The 17,063-nt window shown below is 42.5% G+C and overlaps 1 protein-coding gene across 5 annotated transcripts in view; it reads right to left on the minus strand.

Moving 5' to 3' along the window:
* Positions 1 to 14,020, minus strand: part of LOC141139945 (uncharacterized) — a 33,060-nt gene extending 19,040 nt beyond the window's left edge. For 3 of the 5 annotated variants that reach the window (XR_012243840.1, XM_073626575.1, XM_073626574.1), the window contains exon 1: positions 13,872 to 14,020. The gene's annotated coding sequence lies outside the window, so the exon portion shown is untranslated. Of the gene's footprint in view, positions 1 to 10,797; positions 11,106 to 13,871 lie in introns of all 5 variants that reach the window. The other 2 variants (XM_073626577.1, XM_073626576.1) reach the window with 2 other exon arrangements.
* Between the last annotated feature and the right edge of the window lie 3,043 nt (positions 14,021 to 17,063).

A 17,063-nucleotide genomic window follows, 5' to 3' on the forward strand; every position in this document is an offset into this window, starting at 1 on the left:
CTTTAATGAGACAGCTGGTGATGCGGCAGTAACACAACAAGGTGAGGGACGTGGCGGCAGCAGGTGAGTGGATGCCCGCTAACAGGCGCTGCCATGATGGATCTGAAATGACAGGTGCTCTTTAAATATAAGGACTTATTCTTGCTGGTAGTTAGAATATTTAATATTTGCAAACAAAATGAAGGTTTCCTATTTAGAATAATAAGCTGTCAGGTTGGCAAAACAGCGATATCAGAACTGATTTTAGGTTAATAGGTTAATCACGCATAGTTGGAGAACTACTCAAATTCTTTTATTTAATTAAAACAATAACATTATATTACATATTCTTGTATTTGCTTAAAGTGGATGTAACTCCGTTCCTATACCCAGTGAAGTGAACAGCCTTAGATGATACATAGAGATAAAACAAATCTTCCTATATACGTTTTATTTGCATATCTGCTGTCTTCAGCTTTATATACTGTTTAGAAAGTGAACATCTTATTAGATTTTTTCTTCCTGTTTCAGCAGGGGGAGGGGAGTCTTGGCATACACTCTGATTGGAGGAAAGGCACACACCCCCAATCCACATAGGCAGAGGAAGAAAGAAACAAGCAGAGCTGTGCTGTGAATAGACCAGCTCTATGGCAATTTATTCATAACAACCTCCCTGACACAAATTTTCAGCTGCTTTTATCTCCCATCTCGAAGAACTTGTCAGAAGTTATCATGCTGATAACAGAGGAATGGAGCAGCATAAAGAAACTGGACTTAGTGCTGTGGAGAGAGATAAGTAAACACTACATATATATGTGCCCAGGTCAGATTTCATGAATCAGGTTTACATCCACATTAAACATCAATGTTTAGTAACTGAAGTGCATAAACAAAATATCTTTGAAAAAACAAAGAACTTAAACTGAATATATCAGCTGGGTCCACTTAAAAAAAACTTCAAACATGGTCCTTTCATCACAGCACGTCTTCCCATGATGTTTTTTCATTCGGGCCACCAGGCCTTGCATCTCTTTGCTGCATTGTTTGCATGTTACAAGCTTACCTGCTTTACCCATAGGTAGAGGAACTTCTTTAAAACAATTCCCAAATTGGGCCTCCTCAAGGGAGGAATAAAGCACTTCATGCTATGTGCAGAAAGATCACAAGGTTTATAAGCTGCTTAGAAGGTTTCACTTTTTAATTTTTACTGCTTGCCCTTCCTCCTCACACTTAGAGCCTGGTACAGATGCATTTCTCTTCAAACAATCATACAGTTTGTAGTGTACATAGAATTGCAAAATAATAGAATAAAGGAATATTCCTGAACTTTGTTTTATCTCATGGTTACTGTGAAATTGTGTGAATGCATTAATTCAGTGCATGTTATCTCAGCTTGCAGAGCTTGAATTCATTGAATGAGTTTACCAAAAATGTAAATATTGCAGAATATACAGTCTCATGCTACATAACTAAGCTCCATTTCATGCTGAATAAACTACATTATTAATGTATCTTAAATAGGAAACTATCTTTATTCCAAAAGCATTTTATTAATATAAATTTGATAAAAATCAAATTCAAAAATCGACAAAATCTGATTTATTTTTTTTATAAAAAAAAATAAAAAAATCATTGATTTTATCCACCCTGCATGCGACTAGTTTTTCCACACAGGAGGCATTTGAAGCTGTCATTACCAACAAAGGATTTTGTAGGAAGTATTAAATACATTTCAGTTAGCGTGTTCAATACTTTTTCCCTGTGTCATTCCATTTTATTACACATAAGTTCATTTCTGAACTTATTTGTTTCGGTTTCTTTGTGTGTATGGATTGTTACCAACATGTGGTAAAAATTTCATGGCAATAGCACCTTTAGAAATATATTTACCTAGAAAAATGGTGACATGTTCAATACTTATTTTACCCGCTGTATAGATGTACAGTCAGGTCCATAAATGGAGAAGACTTCACCAGAGTGAATACAGAGGGTTCACCACAAGATGTAAACCATTGGTGAGCCTCAAAACAGGAAGGCCAGATTAGAGTTTGCCAAACAACATCTAAAAAAGCCTTCACAGTTCTGGAACAACATCCTATGGACAGATGAGACCAAGATCAACTTGTAACAGAGTGATGGGAAGAGTATGGAGAAGGAAAGGAACTTCTCATGATCCAAAGCATACCACCTCATCAGTGAAGCATGGTGGTGGTAGTGTCATGGCGTGGGCATGTATGGCTGCCAATGGAACTGGTTCTTTTGTATTTATTGATGATGTGACTGCTGACAAAAGCAGCAGGATGAATTCTGAAGTGTTTCGGGCATTATCTGTTCATATTCAGCAAAATGCTTCAGAACTCATTGGACGGCGCTTCACAGTGCAGATGGACAATGACCCTAAGCATACTGTGAAAGCAACCAAAGAGTTTTTTAAGGGGAAGAAGTGGAATGTTATGCAATGGCCAAGTCAATCACCTGACCTGAATCCGATTGAGCAAGCATTTCACTTGCTGAAGACAAAACTAAAGGGAAAATGCCCCAAGAACAAGCAGCAACTGAAGACAGTTGCAGTAGAGGCCTGGAAGAGCATCACCAGGGATGAAACCCAGTGTCTGGTGATGTCTATGTTCCAGACTTCAGGCTGTAATTGACTGCAAAGAATTTGCAACCAAGTATTAAAAAGTTAAAGTTTGATGGATGATTGTTAATCTGTCCCATTACTTTTGGCCCCTTAAAAAGTGGGAGGCATATATACAAACTGTTGTAATTCCTACACCGTTCACCTGATTTGGATGTAAATACCCTCAAATTAAAGCTGAAAGTCTGCAGTTAAAGAACATCTTGTTTGTTTCATTTCAAATCCATTGTGGTGGTGTATAGATCCAAAAGGAATAGAACTGTGTCGATGTCCCAATATTTATGGACCTGACTGTATATAATATATATATATATATTCCAGGTGGTCTTAAAAGAGAAGTTCAGGGTTTAAAAAAAACCCAAAAAAACATTTATATGAACCTAGGTAGATGCAGCGTCAGTCTGATTTACAGTTGCAATAAAAAGTATGTGAACCCTTTTGGAATGATATGGATTTCTGCACAAATTGGTCATAAAATGTGATCTGATCTTCATCTAAGTCACAACAATAGACAATTACAGTCTGCTTAAACTAATAACACACAAAGAATTAAATGTTACTATGTTTTTATTGAACACACCATGTAAACATTCACAGTACAGGTGGAAAAAGTATGTGAACCCTTGGATTTAATAAGTGGTTGAACCTCCTTTAGCAGCAATAACTTCAACCAAACGTTTCCTGCAGTTGCATATCAGATGTGCACAACGGTCAGGAGTAATTCTTGACCATTCCTCTTTACAGAACTGTTTCAGTTCAGCAATATTCTTGGGATGTCTGGTGTGAATCGCTTTCTTGAAGTCATGCCACAGCATCTCAATCGGGCTGAGGTCAGGACTCTGAGTGGGCCACTCCAGAAGGCGTATTTTCTTCTGTTTAAGCCATTCTGTTGTTGATTTACTTCTATGCTTTGGGCCGTTGTCCTGTTGTAACACCCATCTTCTGTTGAGCTTCAGCTGGTGGACAGATTGCCTTAAGTTCTCCTGCAAAATGTCTTGATAAACTTGGAAATTCATTTTTCCTTCGATGATAGCAATCCGTCCAGGCCCTGACGCAGCAAAGCAGCCCCAAACCATGATGCTCCCACCACCATACTTCACAGTTGGGATGAGGTTTTGATGTTGGTGTGCTGTTCTCTTTTTCTCCACACATAGTGTTGTGTGTTTCTTCCAAACAACTCAACTTTGGTTTCATTTGTCCACAGAATATTTTGCCAGTACTGCTGTGGAACATCCAGGTGCTCTTGTGCAAACTGTAAATGTGCAGCAATGTTTTTTTCGGACAGCAGTGGCTTCCTCTGTGGTATCTTCCCATGAAATCCATTCTTGTTTAATGTTTTACGTATCGTAGATTCGCTAACAGGAATGTTAGCATATGCCAGAAACTTTTGTAAGTCTTTAGCTGACACTCTAGGATTCTTCTTCACCTCATTGAGCAGTCTACGCTGTGCTCTTGCAGTCATCTTTACAGGACGCCCACTCCTAGGGAGAGTAGCAGCAGTGCTGAACTTTCTCCATTTATAGACAATTTGTCTTACAGTGGACTGATGAACAGCAAGGCTTTTGGAGATACCTTTATAACCCTTTCCAGCTTTATGCAAGTCAACAATTCTTAATTGTAGGTCTTCTGAGAGCTCTTTTGTATGAGGCATCATTCACATCAGGCAATGCTTCTTGTGAAAAGCAAACCCAGAACTGGTGTGTGTTTTTTATAGGGCAGGGCACCTGTAACCAACACCTCCAATCTAATCTCATTGATTGGACTCCAGTTGGCTGACACCTCACTCCAATTAGCTCTTGGAGATCCCATTAGTCTAGGGGTTCACATACTTTTTCCACCTGCACTGTGAATGTTTACATAGTGTGTTAAAAAAAAACATGGTAACATTTAATTCTTTATGTGTTATTAGTTTAAGCAGTCTGTGATTGTCTATTGTTGTGACTTAGATGAAGATCAGATCACATTTTATGACCAATTTGTGCAGAAATCCATATCATTCCAAAAGGGTTCACATACTTTTTATTGCAACTGTAAATACAAATAAGGCTGGATTCACACTTAGTGCGGATGCGGCTCACAGCAGGGGTCCGGGGCGCCCCTGTTCTCCGTTTCAGGGTTGAATCAGGCCCAAGTTTTTGCCTAAATTCGGACCTGAAACAGAGCCAAAGACGCACAGGACCCCTGTGCAATCCGCTCCGCAGCCGCCCTGGAGATGTGTGAGGTTTGGAACAGGAAAATCTGGATGCCGCACACCGGATAAAGTTGAAAAATCTTCTTTATTGTAAAACTTGGATCATCAAAAATACAGGACAATCAGGCAGATAGTACAGACACAGCTGACGCGTTTTGCATGTGTGAACCGGCTCCATAGAGAGCCAGGCACACTCTCCTGTCATGCGAATTGGATGCGGGCAAACCCGCATACAATTTGCAATAGTGTGAACCCAGCCTAAAACTTAAAACAATTCAGATTACTTAAAGTGATTGTAAAACAATCACCTTGTAAAACAACCCATTCAGTTTAAAAATGTATGGATATTAAAAAAAAAAAACATTATAAAATTATTTTTTTCCCTTTTTTTATAAGTGATCACATTCCCCCTGTTTTCTGCTGCATAAGACCTGGGGGGGGGGGGGGGGGGGGGGCAGCAGGACACTGAGCTTCCCAGTAAATGGCTGTGCAGGGCGGGCATGTCAGGACAAGTCTGATCATTGGAGGAGAGCAGGCTGAGTTCCCAGCATAGCTAGAGAACTGACCACGCTGTGCATGCCTGCTTAGTGAGGTCAGTTTTTAATAGGAAAGCAGAGGGAGAGAACTAAGAGAACAGGATACTTTCTCATACAAGTTAATGACACAGCAGGCACATATCAGGAATATGAAGTGTTGGGGTTACAAACACTTTAAATACGACTAAAAATAAAATGCCATTTTAGTCAAAAGACTATGACTAAAACTAAGGGCTCATGTACACTACAGCTTCCAAACTTGAGTTTAGGAGCTTTTGGCTTTTTTTTGCCAAAGCTCCTAAACTCAACTCCATAAAAGCCTATGTGTCCATGTACTGCTGCTGCAGTTAGGGGAGGTTCAACCTCCCTCAACCCCCCTCTAGTGAACGCAGAAGAATCGATAGGAACAATTTGACTGCCAACCGCAAAACGCAGAAATAAAGGGGCGCAATTTTGCCACATTTTGCCTTTTCCCGTACCCGGCAGTCATTGTAGTTGTGAGCCCTAAATCGAAATTTGACATCAAAATTAACACTGCTGATATTCCCCTCATTAATATATAATGCAGAAACCAAACAGTGTTCAAATTTAGTTTACAACTGATATGATCTGCCAGCACAGTACAGACGAGTAATTATGGTAAGCAGCTCCCTCCCTAACACTGCACAGCAGAGAGAATAACAGATAAGTTGTAAGCAGTAAATTTTACATATTTTTTAAGTCATGCTATGTCAATGAGAACATGTAACACATATAAAGTAGGTGTTATCCCAATTTGGCAGCAAAAGTGGAAACACACTTTAAAGCACAACACCCGCCAAAACGGTTATCAAATTCTTATTACATATGTTTGTATGATGCAGTGACCCCTTTAAAACACTTTAAATGCCAAATCCCAAAGTGCTATAGGGGGGATTTACTAAAACTGGTGCACACAGATTCTGGTGCAGCTGTGAATAATAACCAATCAGACTCAAAACTTATACTTGATCTCTCAAACAGATATGAATCTGTCTTCCAGGATGACTGATAGTTTGAAGGCAAGGAAACAAAACGGAAAATTTCCATCAAATACTTACCGTAATTTTCCTTTCCTGATGGACTCCATTGCAGCCTACATGTGGGTTAATCCCGCCCCCTCATACCTCATAGGACCCTTCTCCCATAAATCTTTGCTCCGGGCCAGAGGCCTTGTTCCATAATTTAGCCTACTCCAGCCACTTGGAGGGAACTCCCGCTTCCATGGAGTCCATCAGAAAGGAAAATTATGGTAAGTATATAGAAATTTTCTGTTTTCCTGACAGACTCCATGGCAGCCTACGTGTGGGAAATAACTAGCCATACACACCCGAGTAGGCAAAGTGCTGGACAGAAGAAAAAAGATTTAATTGGCACCATCAACAGACAAGATACATAAACCAAATTTAACAGAAGATAACAAGGCTGGCTCTACGCAGTAGTGTGCCATGAACGTGGTAATTGAAGACCACGATACCGCTTTGCAAATAACTTTTGGAGCCACGTGACGTTAAGCCGACCATGATGTAGACACGCTTCTGGTTGAGTGAGCGGTGTTACGTACCTAGTAGGTGAGCCCGAATTGCAGAGGATGGCCTCTTTTACGCCTCCGATTTGAGGCCCCTGATAGGATAGACAGGAAGCACAGGAGTGAGGAGTGGTACGAGTGCCTGGCAGGATCAACAGCAGAAGAACAGTCCAGAGGTACAGGAGATCCAGGTAGAAACTGGAACTGCAGGCTGGAACCGGACTCAGCGGACTGGGACTAGAACAACTGGAACAGCAGACAGGCACCACAGGCTGGAACTGGATCAGCAGACCGGAACAGGAGCAGGCTGACTCAGCAGACTGGAACTGGTGCTGGATGGCTCAGCAGACAGGCACAGCAGACTGGATGAGAGTTGAGGAAGGTCAGGCAAGCCGGGTTGGTTATCAGGCGGGCAGCAGAAGGATCAGAGGAGCAGGCAGGAGAATTGTCGGTCAGGTGCAGGCAGATAGCAGGAATAGTCTTCAGACAAGCTGGATTAACAGAACAGGTTTCAGATAATCAGAGAACACACGGAAAGCTGCAGAGCAAACAGCAACGTTTACCTGTGTTAGTCAGATTTAAATAGCCCGCCAGGCGCTAATGGACACGCGCGCGTGTGCATGTGCATTGGCACCCGCAATCGCGCACCAGCGGGTCTGGATTGACTGTTACTGGCAGGATCTTCCTGACAAGCGGTCACCGCTTCTGGAGGCGCCAAGCACTTAGCTGAGTCAAACCTAGTTCATGAACAGGTGAGCTCCTGGCCATTTCTTCTGAGATGCTCCTCAGAGAAGCAACTACGCCGTCCATCCAGACTTCCATTGCTTTAGAAAGAGCTGTGAGAGCTAGAGCTGGTTTGCAGGTCATACCCGCTGTAATGTAGATCCGCTTGAGGTCGGTATCAATTTTTCTCTCCAGGCCATCCCTTAAGGATACAGTATCCTCCAGTGGGCTGCGTCAATGAGAGGAGTCTAATCCAGATGTTTCACATCCTCGCTTTTAAGTGGGTACATCTTTGATACCTTTGTTAACAGGGAATTCTTCCTTTCAACACCACCCCATTCAACGGTAATTATTTTGCCAAGTTCACCCAAAAAGGGGAAATTAGGGCGTTCTTTTTTGAGGTGTTTAAAATATTTCCTCTGTATGGAGGGTGCCTCCACTGGCTCTTCCCATCTCAAAGCTTCTTTGGCAGCTTTGATTAGACATGTGCAAATAGTTTCATAACAAATCGAAATTCGGACGAATTTTGCATCTTTTGGACATTCAGATGCATCCAAATAAAAAAATAACGAATTTCAACTAATATGAAAGAAATTATAGCGACTATAACAAATTAATTTGACATGATTCGGTAATTCGTTAAAGATCTAATGAAACAAAAGGTCAACTCAAAGTAAATCTTACAGTCCAATCAGCTGAATAATTTTGTGCTGGAGGTTGGATTACTGGCAAAGTGCATTCCTGAGAACTGAGTGAGAAGGGTGTCATATTGTATTTAAGCAGATATTGTCATTGTTTATTGAATCTATTAACACACACAAACTACGAATCATTATCACGAATCAATATACATACATAAATATCGAATTTCAACTAATATGAAAGAAATTATAGTGGATATAACAAATTAATTTGACATGATTTGGTAGTTTGTTAAAGATCTAATGAGACAAAAGGTCAACTCAAAGTAAATCTTACAGTCCAATCAGCTGATTAATTTTGTGCTGGAGGTTGGATTACTGGCAAAGTGCATTCCTGAGAGTGAGAAGGGTGTTGTATTGTATCTGAGCAGAGGAGAAGAGATATTGTCATTGTGTGTGTTAATAGATTCAATAAACAAACGACTTTCCAAACTACGAATCATTATCACGAATATATATACATACATACATACATACATACATAAATATAGAATTTCAACTAATATGAAAGAATTTATAGCGGATATAACGAATGAATTCGACATGATTCGAGATTCTGTATAACGAATATTGACACTCTACGAATAATAACGAATTATCTGAAAACGAATTAACGTAACATAACGAATACAACAGAACGAAATTGTGTATTTTACGAATGACAACGAACCGAAACTAAACGAAATTTCCAGTTGTGCACAAGTCTAGCTTTGACCAGCTGTGGTACTAAGGCAAATTCAAAACCTGCACCAGGGTCATCTACCTCCGCCTCACTGTCTGAGGCTTCAATTGAGGAATGGCTCGGCTGTGAAGGGCCTGGAGCCTCAAGATCATCCCCAATAGGGACTGACATGGTGTCGCCAGCAGGGTTGTGGGTATGATTAGAATCCATTTTACTCAAGGACTCTCGGACCACCTTTGTGATCAGTGCTTCCACTCGTTGGTCTCCACCCTCTCTTTCTTTTGTGGCTTTAGAAAAGCATCGCTTGCAGAGCGACTTGCCTTTGGGTACCTGGGCCCCACATCCTCAGCAGGCTTTCCTCTCAGAGCGGCTGGAGTGGCAGTGAGCGTGTCACCCAGAGGTGATTTTAGACTCCTCTCTGTGGTGCCTCGATCTGGAGGGAGATCTATGATGTCTGGAGCTTGAAGAAGAGTAATGATGTTGAGACCTAGGACGGTCTTTATCTTCGCGTGCTGTGTTTTAGTGTTCACACCTAGAAGGGCTGAGTGGAAAAGAAAGACTTAAGAGCTTCTGAATGAGTTAACCCAAGCATCACAGGAAGAAAAGAATTCAATCCTACATGCAGCGCAAGGGTTGGCCACAGAGGGGGCAGTGACAGATTCAAGGCAAGACAGCTTGAAACTTAAATGAACCATTAAAGTGGATGTAAACCCTAAAATTTTTTATTTTTTTTTTATATCATTCTATAGAGTATAAGATTTCCTATCATTTGAGCCCAGTCTTGCCACACAGAGTTAATCCATCTCTGAGCAATCCTCTTTTATTGTTCAGTGAGAAAAATCTTGACAAACTGAGAAAAACTTTGACAAATACTCCTCCTTGCTGTGAGTGACAGGTGATTTACATCTCGTGCACTAGCCTAAGACACAGGCATTATTTTTTAATTCCCACTCCTTTCTTCAGCAGCTCTGCAAGGATTGGCTGTTCCACACCTCAGCATGATTTGGCATGCTGAAGTCATGTGGTTTCTTTCCTGTCTTTTCACTGGATGTTAGAGATCATAGCAGAAGTTCAGTGTTAGAAATACACAGGAGAAAATGCATATTGACAAGGGGAGTGTAGAGGTGGGCGGGGAGTCTACTGACATCACAACTCCACCCACCGAGCTCCAGACAACAGACCCACCCACAGAATATGCAGTTTTCGGGTCTAATAACAGACAGAGGGAAGACATTTGACAGGTAAAGATACATGCAGGAGGCATGTATAACCTTATAGATAACCCCTATGGCAGTAGTTTAGAAACAATGATAATGGGGTTTACATCCACTTTAAAGCCTTATGAGAAACAGGAGTGACAACAGGCATGAAGAGCACATAACAAACATAGCCAGGAACCAGCACCCAGGAAGCCTGCAGCTAGCCATTTACCTTGTAAACCTCCGCATAAGCCCGCAAGTCATCCCAAGGAATAGCTGCTTTGACAGCTATTTAAATCTGTCGCCGCTGAAGACGTCACCACTCCTGCGGCGGAAAACGTCGCCACCTGGGGGTGGCTGTGCACATGCGCAACCGCTGCCATTTTGGCGGAACCACACCTGCGCGAACCAAGCCTCGGCTTCGTTCGTGGCTTGCAGATGCGCAGACAGGTTCCGGCGACTTCCTTAAACGGCGAGCTGGAACGCAGTTGCGCTCCAGCCACCATGGCCAATCAATGGAGCTTGATAGCAGACAAGGAGACACACAAAAGACACACAGAGATATGGCTGCCATAAGAAAAATAAATATCTTTGTACATTACCACCATCAAGGCACGATCCTGACCTGACCTGGAACTGGGGAGCTGTCGCTCAACCCACCGCACGACCAGGGTGTTTACAAGGCCTCCCGCTAATAGCTGGGACATTTGGCCTTATTGCCGCTTGCCTGCCAATGGCCAGGCTAGTAAGCTCTTCATGGCATTGCATCATATCGCCCATGTCCACCTGCTAATAGCTAGGATTGCTGGACTTCAGAGAGGATCACTTCTAACCACCGACATATCGCCGTGCACACCGTCAGGCCTGGATTACGAAAAACTTCACGAAAAGGTAAGACTTCATCTTGGTCCTAGGAGGAGGACAAAAAAGCAAAGATTTATGGGAGAAGGGTCCTATGAGAGGGCAGGACTAACCCACACGTAGGCTGCCATGGAGTCTGTCAGGAAAGCTCTTTAGTAGAGACTTTTCTTTAAAAAAAAATAAGTGGAACATGCATTTGACTTTAGAAACTATATGACAGAATAGCCAATTTAAAGACAAAACAACAAAACCAGCTTTTACTTTTAAAGTGTATATAAATACCAATCAGTGGGGGCTGGTGTTTTGTTTTGGGGAGGGCAGCAAACAAGCACCCCCGCGCCTGCGGCGCCTCTCGCCTGCTCGCTATATGCTGGTCGCTCGCTCGCTGTTACCCCATTTAGGTGGTGGGTGGCAGGCATCGGGCAGCGGCTCCCGTGTCCTCTCCTCCATCACGGCAGCTTCCGCTGTGCGTCTCCTCCCCTCCTCCTAGGTGTCCAATAGGATCGCCTGTCCTTTCAGCCAATCAAATGACGGGTATCAAGACCTGCTTCCTGATTGTCTGGGAGGAGGATCAGTGTTACAATAGCGAATATTCATTCGCTATTGTCACACAACTGGGTGGGCTCGGTTCGCAGTGTCTGCTTCCCGAGCCCACCCTATTTTGAAGCCTATTAGAGCATCTGGCTCTAATCAGGTGCTTAAAAAAAAAACAACCCCCCCCCCCCCTTGAAATCCATGCATCCAGCATCCTGCATGGGGGCTGGATAGTGCCCATGTGCCCTTAATGGATGGGCCTCCCCTGATGCCAATTCTCTTATTTGCTCCCTTTTGGTCTGTTAAACATACCAATAAAAGTGATTTTTTTATATCTGTTCCACAAGTACAACAGCCAGAAATCTTGTGAGCTGATAACTTCCTGTACTCTCTGCATTGTTCCCAGCTATTACTAAAAAACACCTTCCCCTGTTATAGAGAGGGAGGTGTTATGTAGTAGTAAATAGCTCCCTGTCCTAGGGTGACAATGCTGCTATGGTTGTCATTAAGGATGGGCTTAGGTGTGTTTGCATGCTGCACGTGCTGAGCCCGCCAGGAAGTCGGCACTGCAAAGCGCTAATCACAGGCAGTGAGACATTTTCCTGATGTGCGGCTGCAGAGATCGGGAAATGTCTCACTGCCTGTGATTAGCGCTATGCAGTGCCGACTTCCTGGCGGGCTGGGCACGTGCAGCTCGTGAACATGCCTGAGCCCATCCTTAGTTGTCACCCCAGGAGAGGAAGCGAGTTAATGGCAGGATAAAGAGGGTAAAACAAAGGGAAAAAAGTGTGACAAAAGAAAACTAATGCAGCCACCACATCTATGGACCAGTAGGCTGTAATTCTCTCAGTTTTTGTTCTTGGCGTTAGATGCCCTTTAATATAAAGCTTCAATCCAGAGATCTCTCTCACAATTTAGTTACGTTTTAGCAATCAATTATATTAAAAATTGCTATACTTGGTAAAAGAGCTGGTCAGTAAGTAAGCTTGTTTTTTCCCTTGGATTTATCCTTGGCCCTGTTTATGGCCCCTTTCACATGGGGCTGTCCCTTTTTTAGTACTCCGCTTGCTCAGCGGGGATCGCTCCGTTGATGCCCGCTGAGCCGGTGGATGACAAGTCCGTCTCTGCACTCTGTGTAGGGACAGACCTGTCAGAGATTCCGCTCTCCCCTATTGGGGGGATCGGATGATTACGGACCGCCTGTCTGTTTTTATCCGATCCGATCTGCCAGACGGATGGAAAATAGGACATCCTCCCGTCTGGATTTTGCGGAGCGGATCGGGGTGGATCAGATGTCAGCGGACATGTCACCGCTGACATCCGACTCTCCATTGAGCTGTATGGAGCGACCGTTCAGATCCGCCTGAAAAAACTGACAGGCGGATCTGAACGGTCCGCACATGTGAAAGGGGCCTATACCTGGTAAAAGAAGCAGGTTGTTATTCCATGGTGAATTTATAAAAAAAAAGCTGCTAATAAAACCAGATGCCTTTTCTTACCACAAATACCCCAAAGCAGCAGAGCATTGTAGCACAGCAAAAATAATCTGCCTGTGAATGACCGCCGTCCAAATGCCACTCAACTGAACGGGGTTGCAACTGGATGCTATTACATTGTGCAAGTTTTAGGGGTTAAAACAGGCTTTCAGGAGGCGATATAACATCTCCTCACCACCTGTCAAACACCCTCTGAAAAGCGATCCACCTCATATCACTTTTCAGAAGGTACTGCTACGGTAAACAAGCCCTTACTCTATTTAAAATGGGGGGAAAAAAATTTTTTTTTTTTTTTTTTGCCACTAATTCAGTTCAAGTACAAGCAATCCCCTACTTACAAACATCCGACTTCCAAAGACTCCTACTTACAAATGGAGGGAGACAACAAGAAGTGAGAGGAAATCTACCTCTAGGAAGGGAAATTTACTCCTGTAAGGGTTATTATGGGAAAAGGGTGTCTCCACTGATGCTTTATCACCAAGGCTTGTTTCCACAACAACCCAAAATTTTCCTGAAATCTTCTGAACAGGGGCATAGACAGCAAAACAAATGTTACAGGGGTGATAACCCTTCCCTATGCTATCCAAAAAGCTTAAAAATAGTTTTGTTGGCTGGAGCTACACTTATAAAATGTACCTGTTCTGACTTACAAACAGATTCAACTTAAGAACAAACCTACAGACCCTATCTTGTTTGTAACCCGAGGACCGCCTGTATGTAGATCCATGCTCCTTGCTAGATTTATATGCTAGTCATTTCATGCCCAGGCTTCCCAGTGTTCTCACCTTTGCAGACTTCTCTGTGATATCCTGGTCTGTCCATTCACTGTATGCCACCACTCAGCATATGCCTATTTATACTGCCTTTCTGAGTTTCGTTTCCCATCTGTCACTCCCATCTGCACACAGCCTGCCTGCTTTTTCTGAGTTTCTTTTCCCATCTGTTATATATTTGTCCACCTCCAGAGGAGAGTTTGCTGATAAAAGCAACTACTGTACGTGTTTATTCCACATCACCATAGCATTAAACATGACTTTGCATTAAACATGATATAGGGACGGGAATAAAATAATTGATATTTGGTGACTGCAAGCCTTGTGTTCTTATGAATAACTGTAGTAGAGTATGCGCCTTACTCTTTGTAATTCTGTATATATTTGTGGGTTTCTGAACTTGTATTAGAAATTAATAAAACCTGAAGAAGGGATCTAGGATATCTGGAAAGCTTGCATCATTAATAACTTAAAGTGGACCTTCACTCATAAATGTAACAAGCACTCATCTTCTTCCTCCCCTGCTTCTAACAAATTTGCAAAAGCTACCTTTTATTTATTTATTTATTTATTTGGGGGGGGGGGGGGTGTCCTCTTTGACAGATAAACACTCCCTCTTCCTCAATACTCACCAAGACAACAATTGCATTCTGTGTTGCCATGACCATGACCTCCATCCACACATATAAGGTGAATAGGGGAATCCTCCTGCTGTGTCATTGTATTCTGACACCAGGGAGATATTCCTGCCATCGGAATACATTGATCGAGAAACAAATAGGGAAAAAAAAAAAAAAAAAATTATATATATATATATATATATATATATATATACACACCCAGTGACAAAATACTTTTCTAGCAACAATAGATCTACCTCAGCAGACAGCAGCAATAGACCCCTCCCTCAACAATAGATCCCTCACAGCTACATTGATCTCTCCAGCAACAATAGATCCTCTGAGCAGCAGTAGATTAGGGTTGCCACCTTATCCCTTTAAAACTAAACACATATTAATTACATAGGTTCTGTGGCTGATAAAGGTGGTAATTAAACTCACTTGGTGCCTCATCTGCATTAAATTAGCCTCAGAACATGTGTAATTAATATGTGTTCAGGTTTAAAGGGGTGAGGTGGCAACCCTACAGTAGATCCCCTCCAGAAACAAATACCCTTGCAACAGAATACCCCCCAAGTATTAATAGATCAACCCCAGCAACAATAGACCCCCATCAGCATAGATCTCTCACCAGCCAGCATCAATAGACAGCAACAATAGAACCTCCAACACACCCCACTGCCCCTATATATATATATACACTGTACATGGGTCAGTCATTCTCAGCATGCAAGTCTTTGACATAAAGGACTAAATAAAATTATCTCTATAGCTGTTAGGAAGTTAGACAGAGTACTTGTGGTGGATAATTTTTCTTTCTTCAAGTGGGTTATCTTGTCTTCTATTCCCAAAGACCAGCAGGTGTGCTGGTACATGAAGTTCCATAGCTTTAACGTGCAAGATTCTGTTGTTACCTGTTATCCCACAAGACTTGTGTTCGAGATTAGTTAACTACCTATTGTTGATTCAATAAGTCACACAGCCAGACCATTCCCTCTTCTATTTAAGCTGGGCTCCTGTCCTCAGGCTTGGTCTAAGTAAAGCCGGCCATAGTTGGATCAAATTTCGGTTGGTTCAGTAGGGTTTAGCTGGAATTCAATCCATCTATGGACAGGCTGGTTGTACCGAAATCGATCCATCGATCTACTTCAGTACAATCAGCCTGTCAGATTTTTTGCATGTGATTACTGCCAGTAAGTACAGCATAATCTTTATTTATTTTTTGTGAATTGGACTTAATTTACTGCATGTGATAATTTATGCAAATTAGTAATATGATACCCTAATTGCATGCAGTAAAACTTTGTGAATTGACCCAACAGATATATACGATATATTAACCCTCTCCGTTCTGATGCCGAAACCACCTCGTCGATCAGCAGTGATTCTGATTTGTTGAGTACTCCAAGATGTTGTTGGGCTTGGATCACCTGTCTAAGCTGTAAGTATCGGTAGAAGTACTTATGGGATAACAGAAATTCAGAGCGTATCTGATCATAGGATCTAAGAGGTATAATGGTTTAAACTGTAGAAATATACCAAGTCAGTGCGCTCCCTGCAGCATATGTATTATTGCAAAAGAAAAAAGGTGACTGGAATACTAGCCAAAGGGAAGCTGCTTTCACAGGGCACACGTGATGTATCAAAAACAACCAAATTAAACGTAGTTAGGTAAATATAAAATATCTTTATAAATGTCAAATATTGAAAGAAAATAGTTTTAAAAATCACAGACATATATAAATACTGTTCTTCTATCAATAAAAAAAAGACAGCTATGTCATTAGGGAGATTTGCCCATAGCCAAAACAGGAAAATCCCTTCAAATTAAAACAATCTATTGGGGACCCCCTAGTTCAGGGCTCAAAATTTCAAGCCAGGCCTCAAAGGTTACTTGCCACCAGTGCCCCACTCAATCCCTACCCTGCCCCGCCCCTAATTCTGCCCCTAGACACACCCTCATAAATGATCTCCTGAAATGACACTTAAATGTTTTATGCAAAAATAAGTTACAAAAATATTATAAATATAATTATTAACAACAACTTTATCAGTGCAGCCTCACCTTTGACCCTCAATGCAACCTCTCCTGTGCTCACCATTGCAGCCTCACTGTGCCCACCATTGCAGCCTCACTGTGCCCAATATTGCAGCCTCACTGTGCCCACCATTGCAGCCACACTGTGCCCACCATTGCAGCCACACTGTGCCCACCATTGCAGCCACACTGTGGCCATTGCAGGCACACTGTGGCCATTGCAGCCTCAATGTGCCCATTGCAGTCCCACTGTGCCCATTGCAGCAATCCTGTGCCCATTGCAGCCACACTGTGCCCATTGCAGCCATACTGTGCCCATTGCAGCCCCACTGTGCCCATTTCAGCCTTACTGTGCCCATTTCAGCCTTACTGTGCCCATTGCAGCCATACTGTGCCCATTGCAGCCATACTGTGCCCATTGCAGCCATACCGTGCCCATTTCAGTCTTACTGTGCTCATTGCAGCCATACTGTGCCCATTGCAGCCTCGCCTGGGCAGAGGAATGCATGGCTGGAGGAAGAGGAGAGCCACGGGATAGCACGCTGT

The sequence above is a fragment of the Aquarana catesbeiana genome, linkage group LG04 (assembly GCF_042186555.1).
Source record: "Aquarana catesbeiana isolate 2022-GZ linkage group LG04, ASM4218655v1, whole genome shotgun sequence".
Lineage (NCBI taxonomy): Eukaryota > Metazoa > Chordata > Amphibia > Anura > Ranidae > Aquarana > Aquarana catesbeiana.